The sequence below is a fragment of the Cygnus olor genome, chromosome 1, assembly GCF_009769625.2.
Source record: "Cygnus olor isolate bCygOlo1 chromosome 1, bCygOlo1.pri.v2, whole genome shotgun sequence".
In the NCBI taxonomy this organism is placed as follows: Eukaryota; Metazoa; Chordata; class Aves; order Anseriformes; family Anatidae; genus Cygnus; species Cygnus olor.
In genome coordinates this window covers 5,877,227-5,895,053 of record NC_049169.1, presented here as the reverse complement: position 1 = coordinate 5,895,053, position 17,827 = coordinate 5,877,227, and the positions used below count along the sequence as shown (strand labels likewise).

At 36.4% G+C, this 17,827-nt stretch overlaps 1 protein-coding gene across 1 annotated transcript in view; it reads right to left on the bottom strand.

Moving 5' to 3' along the window:
• The window catches only part of CELF2 (CUGBP Elav-like family member 2), a 455,245-nt gene extending 441,078 nt beyond the window's left edge, over window positions 1-14,167 (bottom strand). Inside the window, exon 1 of the mRNA XM_040546975.1 lies at window positions 14,148-14,167. The gene's annotated coding sequence lies outside the window, so the exon portion shown is untranslated. The remainder of the gene's footprint in view (window positions 1-14,147) is intronic.
• Between the last annotated feature and the right edge of the window lie 3,660 nt (window positions 14,168-17,827).

Here is a 17,827-nt window from a genome sequence, read left to right as displayed (position 1 = left end):
TTGTTCTGGAAAAAGAACAAAACTGTATTTAGATCAAGAATGACTATGCAATTCTGTTTTTCTTTTGGTGAGAATCTAGAGGCATTTGGGATTGTTATAATTTGCTCTAACCTCTTTTGTGATACAAGACAATGAATAATAACGTTTCTCCTACTACTGTTTCCTCTTCAGCATCCAGCATCCTTCTCCTTCTCTTGGTTGTATCACAGTATCAACTATAGTTTTAATGCCTGTGGCTCTAAACCTAACACTGTTTAATACCTCCACTTTTCCCTACTCTGGCTCCCTATTGAGAGAGAAATCTGTGCCTTGAAAGGTTTGACATTCTCTTCCAAATCCTTTGCTGACTTTAAAAAACTATTCTCTCATAATGAAAAGAAGCTGTATGACCTTATGGATAACATCTTTGCCCTTTTTCCTCATCTATTTGCTGTTCTACCTATGAGCTAGGGCTTTTCCAGGGTGTGAACCCTGGGAGCACATTTTCAGCAACAGGGATGGGATGCAGGTTCCTAACATTCAATCGCTTAAAATGTCAGCTAGGTACCCAAATGCCATGTGTGCACTCCAAAGCATTAACGACATATTCTTGTTCTGAGCACCAAAAATACTGATGGCACTTCATATATGATGTTATTTTCATATTGAAGGTTTATTCAGGAGAAATGTTTTGTACAGTGTTTTAAAATGTTAGTTCCTTTATTTATTTATTTATCTACCTGTACGTTTGTTTATTAATTAATTAATTAATTAATTTATTTATTTATTTATTTATTTTTGTTTTGCTACTGTGCAACACAAGCTTTCTGTCCTGTATTAAGATGATAAATGAAAATGCAAGCAATACAGTACACAATTCATTTACTACTCTTCTGGGATGTCTTCTGAAATATTACTGGGTTACATCTGGTTCTGTTCATCTCTCATTAATTTGACCAGATGAAGAAGCTTGGCATGTTGATCTTAAGATAAAGATGTGGAAAGTTTATCTGACCTAACTTCAGATATTGACAGTATCTAAAACCCTAACTAATTTCCTTAGATTGACTTTGTGGCAATAGGAAAAAATAGGTATCATTAGAATACAATTCCAATATATAATTCATAGTGGAACATTACAGGAGATGAATAATGCCTTATAAACTATTATTCTCCTAAAGAGAATTGAGGATGGTAGTTTCAAAAGGCCTACAATTAGTCTCACGAATCCCTCCATGATTTTTTTGAAACAACCACCTTGCCTAAGAGGGATCTGAGCTTAGAGAGGGAAAAAGAAGGTCTATCAGGAGTTGGGGCTGGACAGCACCCACAAGTCGTTAGGAAGTAATGAGCCATCCGAAGTCTACTATAAAGTGTCTTCCTGAAACCTAATTAGTTACATAAATTAGGGAGTTAACCTCTTTGAATCATTGCAGAGTTTAAGAAGAGAAAAAGGTTGTTTCAGGAGCTGTTTTGGGACCAGGACTTCAGTATAAAACCTAAGCTTAAATAAACAGTATCTCAGTCTGTAAGCCCTTCTCTGTTGGACAGTGTGAAGAATATTTTCACATAAGTAGAGCATTGTTTCCAAAGGTGTCTGAAACAGGCATAAATTAGATATCTAATCCACTGGTCTGAATCCCACTCTTAAAGCGCATGTTGCAAACACCCCACTGCTTTTGTCAAGAGTAGAGGTTGTTATTACTAAGGCCTTTCCATTTAGGAGTCAAATACACATTCGTGGTGTAATTTTAATCAACCCCTTGGAACAGAGATTACGTTTTGACAAAGTGATAAAATCACCTCACAGCATCAGTTACCTGTACTTTACAGGCTATTTATCCTACTAGATATTATTATTGGTTCTGTATCATTTGCCTCCTTTAGTGATACAAACTGGAACTTTGATGGAGGTCTTGCATACAAAGCAGAAGACTGAAGCTCTACCACATGGAAGATGTGATGGAGACAACCGAGGGCATGACAGCATTCTGCTATACACATAGGTGATATCCAGCAAGGATTGTTGTAAAGCTACTTGTTCTTTTACATAATACACATCAGGAACTCAGCCTAGCATTGCAACAAGGCAGTGCATTATGTTTGAATATAGTAAATTTGTAAGAAGACTTTTAAGAAATCAAAACCACAAGTAGTAAAGAATCTAACACATCTGTAGGTGAGTTGTGATGGTTAATTACACTTTGAGTATCTCATTTTTACCTCTGAATTTGTCAGCCTTCATCTTCCATTCTCTAGATTTTATGTCTTCTTCTGCTAAATTAAAGAGTCAATGATTATGAGAAAGTCTTCTTTCTGCAAGTATTAGACTCTGATCAAGTCAGTTCTTAACTTCTCTTTAATGAGTTCAATACCTTGAGACTCTCCCACTTTAATTAATGTACAAGCTCATTCTATGCACTAAGCACCTGTTACATTGATTCAAATTTCCAAAACAAGAACAACAACAACAACAACAACAACAAAAACACCAAACCTCCAAGATCAACTTCCACACTATCAAAATGCAGCAGTGTAAGAACAAAAGGAATCCTTCCTGACAGTCCACCTTATTATTTTTTTTTTTTTTTTCTGAATAGCAGAAATAGAAAATATATGTCATACAACAGAAATCACAATAGTGACAAGAAATGACATGGAAAAGTTTACTATGTACACAATCTAAGAAAAAGAAACTCAGAATTACAGGCAGACAACACAGAAAAAACAAAATGGTTTTCTGTTCATGAATGTTCTTTTCCTATTTAGGACACAATTCCAGGCAAAGGATATACCTAAGGATTGCATATTTATCAGAAGCAAGAGTCACTGGTGTGCAAAAAAGAAAATCACAATAGTAAGAGAAATGTTAATGTATTGTTTCCAGTTTTACATCTAACATAAAGATAAATAAATAAATAAATAAAAATTAAAAAAAAAAAAAAACAACAAAGAAATGAAGAAACAAAAACCAACTGAGAATGGAAGCATGATTCAGCATAACAAAAGTTTGGCATACCTTCAAGATCTTTTGATGGATAGATAGATGAAGCTTAGGTCCAGAAACCTAAAATTAGTGCCCTAACAGTCATGAAATAATACATATCCCAGTGTTACGCAGGCAAGAACAGATAAACAGATGGAATATGTAGCTCCTGTTGTCCTGGTACTATTAGTCATATTTTTCAGAGCTTTAGTTTACAGGGCACCAATGTATTTTCATAAAGTCCTAAAATCAGTCCAGATAGTTAATTTATAACCATTCAAACCTTGATATGGCATAAAGATTTGAGTTACATGTTTTAATTTGAGTTGTATGAGTTTTTCTTTTCAATTTGTCTCCATTGTCACAGAAATGACTCAGGAAGAAGAGTGCCTAGGTTACTAAGAGATACTGCAAATCAGAGACAAACTGTTATGTCTGAAGAGCATATCAGTGCTGGGTGAGAACATCAACTCACAGCTCAGCAGGGTGATGGATGTCATGTGAAGGTTTTCCAATGGCTGCATCCAGAACCCACAGAAATCAGCAGGAGTCTTTGGTAAGTGTTGGTTTGGGGTTTTGGCTATTGGAAATGGCCATGCAAAAGCAAGGGGAAAAATAAAACATCTGGATTCGTTTAATCTCTTATAAACCAGAATTTACAGCATAGTGATTTGGCATGCAGCGAATGTCTCAAAATCCATTACATTCCTGAGCCAGTCAAATTTTGGCATTCACGAACAACATAACACTCCTTAATAAAGTTTTCCATTGGGTTAGTGTATGTTTGGATCAATAGCAAAACACACTTTAACCTGGATAACATGTTGGCACTATGGTAATAACAAGCCTCTACGAGCATCTGGGTAGTGATTTGGCTAGTGGAAAGGCAAGGTTGGTAGTGAGCAACCTCAAATGGCTGACCTCGTTTCGACATCTACATTGGAAGTCATCAGCAAATTTGATTGTAAGTGCCAGACCTTCCAGCAAGCTGTTCTGAGGTTGTTTGGAGTGCAAAATGAATAACTTTAGTATGGCTAATTCCTACAGTTGCACATAACATCTAACAGCTAACATGATCTGTAGGAAATTTAAAACTGTACTCTGTTGATCACACACAGTGGGCTTCCTCTATTATGTCAAGCAGAGTGATTTGTGTAGGGAGAAAATGTGGGACTAAGTTTGCAAGAAAACTGCTGCTGGTTAGAAGATAGACTGAAATGGTTCATTCTGTTTCTGTATTTGAGTTAAGCCCTTTTTAACATTAAGCACCAATCACTAAAAATTGTAACTTTTGGATTTAATTTTCAATTACAATATTTTCAAAAATCAGCAATATTTTCAAAATTGTTCATCTTTGTTTCCTTCCTTGAGACTCTTTGGGTCCTGGGTAGGAAGAGCATTAACACATAATATGACACCTGAAACTTCTGTTGGAAAAATAACAGGAATCTAGATAATGCAGTTATGAGGTCTTTCTAGACATTTTGTGACTAGAGAGAAAAAAACAGAGATGTGATTTTCCATCTACAGAAAAAAACAAGAGTGTGTGTTTACAGAAGATTTGAAAAAGATTGGAAAAATCAGAGACACAATAAGCTGGCTTAAGAAAAGATCAGCATTCACCTTACTGTATTTAGCAGTTCAAGATAAATTGTGCTTGGTTAAAAGTTTATGAGGTTGTGCCTCCGTTTTGAATTGTGGTAGAATAAACTGCTTTCAGTGGCTGGTGTAAAAGGGTGGTGTTAATTCTTTATTATATAAGAACATAACACTTGAGACACAAGGGCTTAATTAAGTTACTTTAATTACTTGCATAGCACCATGTGAGCTTCAATAGGGCCCTGCATTTGGTGGCCACTCTAAAAGCCATGGGACTCCCCTATGTCCTGCAGCATCTATGCTGATCCCATGAGGATGCTTTGGTCAACTTATGGCTTCTCAGGTAACACTAGTCATGAACATATGGGCAAATAAATCAGCCTCAAAAGGTCATACTGAGCTGTTTACACCTTAAATGTTGAAAATACAGAAGTAATTGGTGCATTAGGTGTGTAAGTTCTCACTGCAGCCAAGGAAGAGGCAATCAGTAGAATTATTGACTCTTACCCGGGTGCAACAGCTTTTAGTTACTAGTAACTGGATGCAAATTATATAATTAAAAATGGAATCTTAATCTCACATTGAATCATAATGAAAACCTTGCCACAAAACAGATTACATCGTTTTAGTCTTTTCACTGTGCACAGATAGGAACAATAATAATAATAAAAAAATATATTGCACATTGTTAATCTGGGGAACAGTAGATGTGTCTACAATGTGAAATTGATTTGTGGTCTGTAGCAAACCACTGGTGGAAGCAGTTGTTGTCAAACACACTTTGCCTTTGCATGGAACTAAGTTCAGCTTTTCTGTTCAAAACACTATCTGAACAGTTACATTTCCACTGTGATTGTTATGCTAACTCCGAGGCACTCACATGTTAGGCCTATCTTTGTCACTATTTTGATAATGGTTTTCATGTTTGGGTCTGTTGTACATCTTTGTTTTATGCCTACAATATATCTATGACCCTGAGTTTGCAAAGACCTACAGTAAAAAAAATGATTATTAGTAAAAGTAGGCAGAGTAAAAGTTAACACCAAGAGATATTTTGGTTGAAATTTGTGTTGCATTGGTATCCAAAGTCTGGGCTTATGAGAAGAATAAAATTCCCATTTAGTAAGCTACATTTACAACAAAAATAAATATATCAGTAAAACAACCCATTCATGGATCATAGCTGAACTATGATAATACAGAGTTCAGAAAATACTGTCTAGTCTGCTTAAAAATCCGTCCATGCTGCTGTGTGCTTGCAAGTATACCAAGCAGGAAATGATGGAAAGCTCCACTGACCTCAAATAACTCTATTGTTTTTCCTTTTCTAATCAAATATGCTCATAGTGAGGAACCAGAAAGGCATCATTCAACCGGCAGCATTGTTGTGAAGGCATGACATATGGCCCTTTGCTGCTGATGTAATATTAAGGATTAAAGATGTTTATTACTTGTTATACTTCTGTTAATTGTTTTGTGCAGAGAAATATAGAAGTTGCTGCCTTAAAGTGTAAAAAAATCACAATGTGCATTCATAGTTGAAAGCAAAGGGTTGAGGCTATGAAAATTATGTAAATGATGCATTCCAGTGACAGAACTTTCAAACCCTTAGGGTCTTCAAACCACATTAATTCAAGAAATTAGATACGAAATTTAACTTTTTCATGGTAATAATGATTTCATAAGGAAAAATTCGTTAGTAAAGGTTACAAATATGAAGTTCTATTGAACATTTAAATTCAGGAATCTTAGTATGCGCCCCTGGGATATATTTACACAGCCAATGACTCTCTGAAGTTATTAAGTAATTTATTTGAGAAAGTCTCCATTCATGAGTTTACATAAGAACAATATCAGGTTTACAAAGGCTTGTGTTGTCAGTTTAGCAAATACCTAATTCACAACGACTTTTGCTTAAGATTTTCATTAGGTTGTTCAATATTGTTTGATCATTTAATGTCAGCTTCATAGGATCATAATTTCCCCTATATGAAAAGAGGAAATTAAAATGAGAAATAAATTAAAGAGTGAACTAAACTTAAATTTAAATCAGCTTCACCATAAAAGAGAGGAAAGCAGTATCACTGCTTGTGATTACACTTTGCTTGGGTACAAACTATCTGCATATGGTAACCTGAGGTTTGCTACAGTATATTTCCGTGCCAGCAATGCCAAAAATAATCTGAAATGTTGCATATGGTTCACTCATTTGGGGCTGATCTGTGATGTGACAGTATCAATCTATGGCAGCATAAGGCAGAATCACAGAATCACAGAATCGTCTAGGCTGGAAGAGACCTCCAAGATCACCCAGTCCAACCTCTGACCTAACACTAACAAGTCCTCCACTAAACCATATCACTAAGGACTACATCTAAACGTCTCTTAAAGACCTCCAGGGATGGTGACTCAACCACTTCCCTGGGCAGCCCATTCCAATGCCTAACAACCCTTTCAGTAAAGAAGTTCTTCCTAATATCCAACCTAAACCTCCCCTGGAGCAACTTTAGCCCATTCCCCCTCGTCCTGCCACCAGGCACGTGGGAGAATAGACCAACCCCCACCTCCCTACAGCCTCCTTTAAGGTAACTGTAGAGAGCGATGAGGTCTCCCCTGAGCCTCCTCTTCTCCAGGCTGAACAATCCCAGCTCCCTCAGCTGCTCCTCGTAAGACTTGTTCTCCAGACCCCTCACCAGCCTCATCACCCTTCTCTGGACTCTCTCGAGCACCTCGACGTTCTTCTTGTAGCGAGGGGCCCAAAACTGAACACAGTACTCAAGGTGCAGCCTCACCAGAGCCAAGTAAAGGGGGACAATCACTTCCCTAGACCTGCTGGCTACACTGCTTCTTATACAAGCCAGGATGCTGTTGGCCTTCTTGGCCACCTGAGCACACTGCTGGCTCATATTCAGCTGACTCTCAACCAGTACTCCCAGGTCCTTCTTGGCCAGGCAGCTTTCCAACCACTCATCTCCCAGCCTGTAGCGCTGCTTGGGGTTGTTGCGCCCCAGGTGCAGGACCCGGCACTTGGCCTCGTTGAACTTCATACAGTTGACCTCAGCCCATCGGTCCAGCCTATCAATTAGATTAGGCAATCAATTAGATAGGCATAGAAATGAAAACACATCAGGTATCTTTTGATTTCTATGCCAATTTGTGCTGTAGTCTACGGCCTCCAGCTATTGTTTCAGGCAATGTGCAAATATAACTAAAGATGACAATTCCCGCATCAAGGACCAGAGTAGATATGACAGAGAGGAGAAGCACAAGATCCCTTGATGCTGAAAATAAAGCTGGTCAAAATAGTCAACAGAATATTTGTCTTCTTGTGGAAAATGCTGATTCATCAATACTGAACTATTTTCCAGGAAGTGTGTTGATTTTGCTCAACTTGCTAATGAAATACAGGTGAGCCTTGAAATCTTCACTGTTGCCTGGCTAGGTCATTCACTGCCATTCCTCAGAGACCTCCCTTGTCCCTGAGCACCATCACGTGCCTATGCTGGTGGACGTTTGATTCAACGAGTGATTGAAATAACAGCTGGTTCCTGCTACAGCCTCCCTCTGGCACTCTTTTCCTTTCTCAGGATGGTATTTACTCTCCCATCACTGTGTGTCATGTACTCAGATGTCTTTCCACCCTTTTCTCTCCTACTCATTCAGGCTAAAACCACAAAACATCACTCTTTCTGTTTCCATGAGAATATTCAATCTGTCCAAGCACTCTGCTCCAAACCTTGCCTCTCAATATTCCTATATACTTTGTTTCTATTGTCCTCAGACAGCTGAAACTTAAAAAACCTAGGCGCTAAATCTTTTTCTCTATGGTAGCATGAATCCCTGGCCTACCCATAACCTTATGCCAAAAGCAGTGTTCAAATCAAAGGCAATATTACTGCAACTACTAAATTGTATCACATACGACTCATGTACTAGCTGCTTTAAGAATCTGATTCTCAGAAATGAGAGGGCAAAAATCTTTTTCGAGGCAACAACTCCTGTGAGAAATGGAAATATGACTTACAAATAAATGTGCAGAATTATGCAACAACTATCTTGACTGAAACCTGTCTTACCCCAAGCCTAGGTTACTATTCAGTCTCAAAAGAGCAAACAGGAACAGACAGACATGATGAGATTCAGACAATCATATTTACTACATATGCAGCACTCAATGGTAGCTGCATTTGTACTGTGGTTCTCTGATGTTTTAAGGACATCTGAAATGCAGAAGGACTCTAATATATATATATAAAAGGTCCACTAGTAAGTAAGGAGGCCAGAAAGGAAACAATTTTGGAGGCATCTTTCTTGTAAGTAAGGAGCTCTCGAGAGCTCAAAGGGAGGTCCTTACTGGAAAACTGAGAGTAGAGGTGATGAGAAATAGCACAAAATTAGGTAACAGTTCATAAGCAAAGAATGTTGGTGCTATTCAGCACTACCCAAAAATCTTGACATCACACATATTACAAACTCTATCTCATGACATGTGTTGAAGTAATATAAGATTCATATTCCAGGTTAGGCTTTACCTCCCAGCATCATCCTGTATATTTTGTACTCCTCTAGCAAGTTTAATTCAGAAGCCATGACAAAAGGGAAACTGATGTACTAGAGGAGGAAACTAGAAAAATGAGAATGGCCATAATTAACATTAGTATAAAATCATAGAATCATAGAATCCTTTGGATCGGAAAGGACCTTACAGATCATCTAGTTCCAATCCCCCTGCCATGAGCAGGGACACCTCCCACTAGGCCAAGTTGCTCAAAGCTCCATCCAACCTGAACTTAACTTTAACTTTAGAAACAGCAACCTGGAAACAGTGGATTTGATGACTGGAAGATACAAAAAGGCACAGATGGAGATTTCAGATGTTGAAACTCTGAAGTTTGACTGGATCAGTACTAAGGTGCAATTTGCCTTAGTAAGCGAGAGAAAGCAGTTATAGATGATTTTCAGATACAGACATGAGAGATAAGAGGGATTTGACAGTATAATCTTTGAAGGGAATTGAATAAGAGGAAGTGTCTGGAAGTCAATAACAAAGTTTTAGTATACGTAGTCCTTAGAAATAAGTTACCAGTTACCAAGAAAAAATAACATCCACATGACTGATGTGCTAAAAATAAAGGCAGCATTTTTGTAATAAAAACAATCAGAAATTTCACAATGTGAAATAGCAATGATGTTTTTCCATATTGAAATGTTGTGTAAAGCTGAAGTTTACAGCACAAATAGATGTGGAAGGACTGGGTTCATACAAATTTTGAGAGCACGGGAGAATTATGTTCCTAGCCTGCATCGAGTGTGGACAGCAGGTTGAGAGAGGTGATCCTCCCCCTCTACTCAGCACTGGTGAGACCACACCTGGAATATTGTGTTCAGTTCTGGGCTCCCTAGTACAAGAGGGACATAGAAGTTCTAGAGAGGGTCCAGCATAGAGTCATGAAGATGATTAAGGGATGGGAGCATCTGTCCTATGAGGAAAGACTAAGTGAGTTGGGCCTGTTTAACCTAGAGAAGAGACTGAGAGGGGATCTTATCAACCTATATAAATACCTCTATAAATACTTTATTTATAAATAAATGTAAAGTGGATGGGGCCAAACTATTCTCAGTGGTGGCCAGTGACAGCACAAGGGGTAATGGGTATAAATTGCACCACAGGAAGTTGCATAGCCATATGAGGAAGAACATTTATGGTTCGGGTGACAGAGCACTGGAACAGGCTGTCCAGAGAGGTTGTGGAGTCTCCTTCTTTGGAGATATTTAAAACCCATCTGGATGTGATCCTGTTTAATATGCTCTAGGTGACCCTGCTTGGGCAGGGAGGTTGGACTAGATGATCTCTGAAGGTCCCTTCCAACCTCAACCATTCTGTGATTCTGTGATATTCCACATACTATAATAGCATGTAGGCCCTCCACAGGGATTACAGTCCTGTGATATCCCTGTTTTGTGTACAAAGCAATTGTATTTACAATATTTATCAGAAAGAGATAAGGACCCATCATTCCCTTCCCTTCTTCAAGTCGAATGGTTGGCTGGTGCTGTTTGCTATGTTTCTATTTATGTCTTTAAAATCAACTGGCCTTTAAAGTTGTTTTTCTGATGACTCTTAAATTAGGATTGGATAATATTCTAGTGGGGGAACATGCTTACTCATATTTATAAGTGATCACACCATCATGCTATTGCAATTGAGTTGTGGAGAGCTGCTCCTCAGACTCAGGATGATAGGACGGATTTAAAAGGAGGACACTGAGATGGCATTCTCTCTCTCCAAAACAACTCTCCTCATTGTAAAGAGGTCACTCATTGTAAAGAAGGACACAGCTACCAAAAAATAAGGTGGCTATGTGGGCAACTTTATTTCCATTTTTCCTGGTTCCATGGAAGAGAAAAAGAACCTGAAATGGTGCCAAGAGGACATAATGCTCCCTGTGGAAATGCTGAAAGTTTTTTATAGTGTTGTTTTCCCACGTGATGCTGAGACATTCACAGATCACAAGACAAAGTGGAAGAGTCACAGTTCCTGCACGATTCCAACAAAGACACAGAAAGAGGATGATGAAGTAAATTACAATAAACATTGGATTGGGACCATAGATACCACTGAGGACCGTATCCTTAAACATCCATTGTGCCTAGGTCATCTCCTGAAATCCTGTGTTGACTCCTTTGTGCCATTTGTTCCCCAAATCATATGATAAAATTCTCCACTTAGGCCCTTACATTTCCAGAGAAAAGGAAGCCTTTCCTACACAGTTCATAGCCATGAGTTTAAACAAAATACGTCTCGGCTCCCAGTCAACAGGAATCAAATGCATCATGACGATACAGTTCCTACACTACTGTGTATCATCTTCTAGCTTTGGTGACCTTTCAGTACATTGGCAACTGATGAAGAAATAGTGTTATAACTGAATATTTCACAGCAGTAAGCTTTGCTGTTTGATACCAAATGAAATTATACAATATACTGAAAAAGAATTATGTCAAACTGATTTCTTAATAGTTGCACATAATATTTTTCTATTTTTTGAAAACAGTCTTGAAAATTGCCCAGGAAGTATAAGCTACTACTAAGTGAAGATAAAAAAAAATGTATTTCTATTTCTTGAAGGTAAGACAAATAGGTCTTACATACAATTTCTCTTGCTTCAGATAAAACAAAAAATAACATCAGACACACTGTACAGGGATATGTAACTACAAACTTTCCTTCCTAACTAAATTGCCAATTGCATCACTTCTGAATAAAAAGCTGAACATATACAGTATGGATATCTGTACAAAAGATTTTTAAATGTCATTTTGATTATATATTGCACACCTTTTAAATTTATGAAAACTGATATTTTTGACCCTTGACTTATGGATTTAAGCAAAATTTGACTTTACAAGATTGTTTTCTCTGGGGGAAAGTCACTAATATGGGCCAGGGACACTTTTACTATAAACTTTCTTCTTTAGAAATATGTACACAGATGCTCATTTCAAGGACATAAAAGGATAAGAGTAATAAGCATTTTTCCCCTCAAATGTCTGCTACTTCAGAAAGTTTTTATTAAAAAACAACATTGCTTATACATCTTAAAAACAGAACTTCACTATTTCCAGCAAACAGACAATATCCAGCAACAGAAAAACATCCCAGAGACCACCTGATTTAGCTCTGATACAATTTTTCCAACAGCCCCCCAAAAAGTGTTGCTTTGGTGTTAAGACTTGAAACCAAGCCAAGCCTAGCAAATTGAAGCTTGGTAACCTGTGCATAATTCACTTTTTCAGAAACCCAGTGCAAAAAAAGTCATGCTAGGAAATGATGCTTATATATAGGATGAAATTACCAAACGCTTTCCTGCAATATCTGTCCTGAATGTTTTTAGACCAGTTTCCCATACTGGATATTTATATAAGTATATGAAAATTTCCTTGGCTTATAGCTTCTGAACTGGTGTTTTATTCTCTCCTAATCTCAGTTACACATGTAGAAACCTGACCTTATCATGTTATGAAGAGAAAAAAAAAAAAAAAAGAACCACAAATCAGAATTACCTTGATTTTGAAACCATTCTACAGAGTTATTCTGTCTTTACTAGTTTCTAGCAATATAGCTAGGTGTGGATTTCCCAGAGCAGTGGAAGTAAAGTTATGCACAGCTGCACACTTTGCATATAGGCTATGAAGATATAATTGGTAAAACAAACAAATATAAAAAGATAGGAAAAATATGCAGAATTTGGTAGTTTTATAGTCAAAAACATATCTAATATACATTCAGGGTACAATTCCTAAGCAATAGAAGTGGCAAAACTTTCCCAGAGTTTATTTTGTCCTGTGCTGCTGTTAGCAACAGTTAATAACTGAAGTCATAATCCTCAAATCAGGTGCTTTGACACAGATTCCTGTGCCTATGCATGTTGAAATCACAGGGCTGCAGACAAATTTCTGCACCCCTGTTTGACTGCAGTTGAGATTGACATGTTACACTATTATCTCATGCAACTCTGAAAAGAAGCGTATGCTCAAGCACGTACATAAATACATGTAGTCTGAGAGAAAATATTGGTGCTGACCCCCATCCATGGAGGATTTTATATACATGGAACAAAAATACAAGTGGAAAGGAATGGACTTATTCATTCAAAAGATATCTGGACATGGTCTTGGGCAACCTATTCTAGGTGGCCCTGCTGGAGCAAGAGCCTTAGACCAGGTGACCTCCACAGGTCCCTTCCCACCTCAACCAATCTGTGATTCTGTATTGTGGTATTGTTTTTCAGACTTTTGTGCAACACTTCATTTTATTTTCTTTCAGACTATGGAAGTGAGAGTTTTTCTTATGTTAAGTGTTTGATGGAAGCAGTTGTGGAGCTTCTCAGTGCAACCACAGTGGCTTCTGGGTGTCCCTCCTCAGTGTTATTACTCATTGGGAGTCTGGGGTAATAATACTGCCACATTTGGGACTCATATGAAAGTTAAGTGACTGAATTTGGGCCACAAAGTGTTATCAGTTCCCTATCAAACTCTTAGAATGGGTGCTGGGATTTGCAGACAAAGTAGGAGAAAACAAAAAAACTTACAATGGCATGCATTTACAGAAATGTCACATTTTTAGCTAGGTGGCATTAAGCTATCTAAGGAAATTAACTGTGATTTATAGCAACAAATAAACAAAACAAAGCTTCTTCAATATATCTCAGCATTAAGTATCTCCTGCATTAATCATCTCTAAAGTCTGTTCCATTTGTTATCTAACAAGGTATGCTCCATTATTATTTTTATCCAGTTCATTGCTTGATTCCATCTGTCCCTTCAAAATTAGCTTGTCTAATCAGAAACCACATTTGCTGGTAGTTCATTTCACATAAAAAGGAGGTATTCTTGTTTACTGAGAAAGTAATTGGATTATAATTTTGAAAAGAAAGAAATATGAACAGTAATAAATTATTTCTTTAAAAATACATGTGAGCATGAAAACCAACAAACCCAAAACAAATTAAAAACTCTAATGAATGAAAAGATTATAAATAGAATATGCAACTGGAAAGAATCATTTATCATTGTAACTTACCTACTCCTTGTTATTCAGTTAAAAAGAGCTGAATATCTAAGAAAAGAAGAAAAGATTTATGTATTTACTAAGTGATAGTCAAATAAATATTTAACTAGCTGTCATTTATCTTTTAGCTTTTCAGCCCTTGTAAACAGTAATTAAACTTATACATAAATATATTTTTAATAGAAAGAAAAAGTATAATTTAACTCCAGTTTGGGTGTCCACTATTCCATTTCAGTTATTGATTAAATTATGTTGACAAAATTCTTGTGATCACAGGAAGTCTATACTAAAGTTGTGTGCGTTACCTCATTGCATGCATTTGTGCATGTTTAGGTGAAGGAGAGAGAATGTAGAAAGTGTTTTTTAAAACTCTGGAAAACACATTTTGGATATTTATACTGTTGATCTATCCCATGAATTTTATTGTTTCCCAATATTTAAATTCACATAAATCTAGGATTTTTTTCCTATTATTTTTCTTTTGGTTAGTTAACTAATATTTTATTGATAAATTTGCTTTTTAGCTAAAGCATGAAAAACAACAAGTATTAAACACATTAGAAATAACTAAAAGGAATTAGTAATTCAATAATTTTCTGAAAGAAGAAAAAACACATAGCATAGAATGAGCAATATCAGAGTAAAGAAGATTATAGAAATTGGAAACAAGATCTAATAATTAAATTATAATCTTATAATTTTATTATAATCGTATATTTTAAAAAGTAGAAAAATAAAATAATTTGAAAAAAGGTAAAACTTGACTCTTACCTGTTCAGCTGGTTAACACCTTGAGATCTTTCTATTTGTAGACCTAACAATGAAAAGTACAAAATAAACTGTAATACACTGTATTATGTGAGAGAAATGGTTATAGATTTACACTGATTTAGCCTGATTTTATTTACCTGAAAATCATTCAAGTTTTCTTTGTTTTTGAGTTGTATTTATGATAAAAAGTCAGCCTTTGATCCTTCAATTACATGTTTGTGGTCTGAAGTGATAACAATTTGAGATTAAAAGGATGCAGTTCTTATCTAGTTTATTGTACACGTTAATCAGTTTGTATACTGAACTATAGTAGAGGCAGAATGATGAAGGTAATCACCAAAGACTAAATTGGCTTAGAATATGAAAGATTAAAGCAAAACACAGCCAACTCATCAAAGATGGGAGTGAAATGCCAAATTAACCACATAGGTGTGTCAGTAAAAGGAAGTGTGTGCATAGGAAATGGTGGAATAGTCATTAAAAAAATGGTCAAGAAAAAAATTCTTAGCACTTCCATAAAGCACAGTGTTAAAGCATATGTACAGTGTAACACATAATTTTTCTCAACATTTTCAAAAGATCTATTTGCATGCTCCGAACCAGGCTTATAAGTGAGCAATATGAAATCAGCAGTTTCAAAATGCAATTTAGTACTCACTCTATGTTTCTACTCCAAATTTAGGAAGCAAAATTTTAACATGCCGCCAATATCGCAAGATTCAAAAAGACAATGTGAAATGACAGGATTGGGTTTTATTTCTTTCATTCGCTGATGTATATGTAGCTACTGAGGACCATAGCTGTAATTCAGGTACTAAGCAGGCCTAGCCTGTGCAAGCTGCATGGAATAAAAAGTATTGATATACTCAGTGATTTGTACTGTTGCTATCTTTGTGGCGACTTGGTTGATGCCTCATCACAGAAAATGAGCCTGAGAATTGGAGTCCTGATTAAACCCGAGACAATGGATACATATATATATATATACACATTCAAAGAGTATTTCCTCCATAATGTAGAGAACGAATAGCATTTGGATAGGAATGACACTGAAAATCACTGTTGTCCAGTGAATACACAATATTTAAAATGGATTATTTTCTTTTTTAACTTAAATGCAAAGTAACACTGCACCTGCTCTCTAGATTCATACCAGAGGAGAAAGGAGTTTGATAGTGATGTGCAGTTTCTCAGGCTGTCCCAATCATAAGCTATGGGTTTCTGATTCAGGACAAGAGCATAATCCTACTTGAATATACATTCAGCTAAGTGATAGTGATAAGAAGCCCCAAGATGTGGACAAAGTAAACTTTGAACAGTTGCACAAATGTCTGGAGTTTTGTTATATGAGATAAAATGATCCAGCCTGAAAACAGTAAAAAACTAAAGGAGAAGTACTAAGGATTTTCTTGGGAGATTTCTAGTACTCTGGTTCTTCTTAGAATACATACAGCATGAGATTGGCCTAAACCAGTTGTTTCCACTTTTTGCAGACTGAATCTGGAAGGAAAAGACCATACAAGCACTAAAAGAAGTTTAGCTTATTTGAAACCCAATACTTGGATGAAAAATACAGAATAGGTAATATTAACCTCAAAATTATTGGCCTATAATATTTCTTAGACTGACTTAAAATTACTACTTTTTGTCTGGATATGCACTGTTGTGTCTTGAAAGGCTCATAAAATGAAATTAGATATGTTGACATTAAAGTTCTCAAGCTTCTTATTCCCTTTGACATTAGTAGTTTGATTTGTAACTGGGATTGTGACCTTGTAACAAATTTAATGCTGTTAAGTTAACGCTCCTGGTTCCATCTTCTGTCATTACTGCTCAAGTTCCATTTGCATTTGGTCAGGGGAACACTTATGTAAAATCCACCCACCCATCACAGTATGTATTTAGGTAAAATATAAAGATCTGTTGGGAATGAAGGCAATTCTTACTCATCCCACATAAGGCTATAACGAAGTGAGAAGGTAAGTCACTTTTGGTGTGATGCCAGTGAGTTGTTTCTTCCTTTATTAATTAAGCAAACCATGGATCAAAAAAGCCATTTTTCTATTCCCAGAGGCTGTTCACTTTGTGTATATTCAATTCTGACCATTCCCATTTGCCTCATCATAAATTAGGAAAAATTTATTCTCAGAAAGAGTGGTTTTGCATTGGAACAGGTTGCCAACAGAGGTGGTGGAGTCACTGTTCTTGGTGGTGTTTAAGGAAAGGTTGGGCGTGGTGCTTAGGGACATGGTTTAGTGGGTGATACTGGTGGTAGGGGGATGTTTGGACCAGATGACCTTGGAGATCTGTTCCAGCCTTAATGATTCTATGATTCTATGATCTCTGTCTGGTATGTCCTGTCACCTAAGATCCATCCTCTTCATTACCTGCCTATAAAGAACCAGATCATCAAATGGGCACTTCAGTGCCACCTTAATGGAAGTTAAACTGAGCTAAATAAAATAAAATAAAATAAAATAAAATAAAAACAAAACACACATAAGAAAAAAGGAAAAAAAAAAAAGCTTCTTTTTTGGCATAGTACATGTTTTTGACAGACTCACATCAGAAATTAGATGAGAACATCATTTACATTATTTAAAAACTTGCATTATTTTATAAACTAAATATATATTTGTTGTATATATTATATAGCTACTATATTATATATATACACACATGTATATATATATATTCATATATATATATATATGCACAAACAAACAAACAACCCTGGACAATACAGTGCTCTTAAATTCTTTAGAACAACACCTCTACTGTAAATTGACCTGCCTGCTTACTACACACTCAACAAAAATTGATTTTCTTTTCCTGGATGGAGAGTTTTCTTTGAAAAAAAATGAATTAAATTTGTAACTCACACTGTGAGTTTTCTCCATGTGAATCTGAAGTTTTAGACT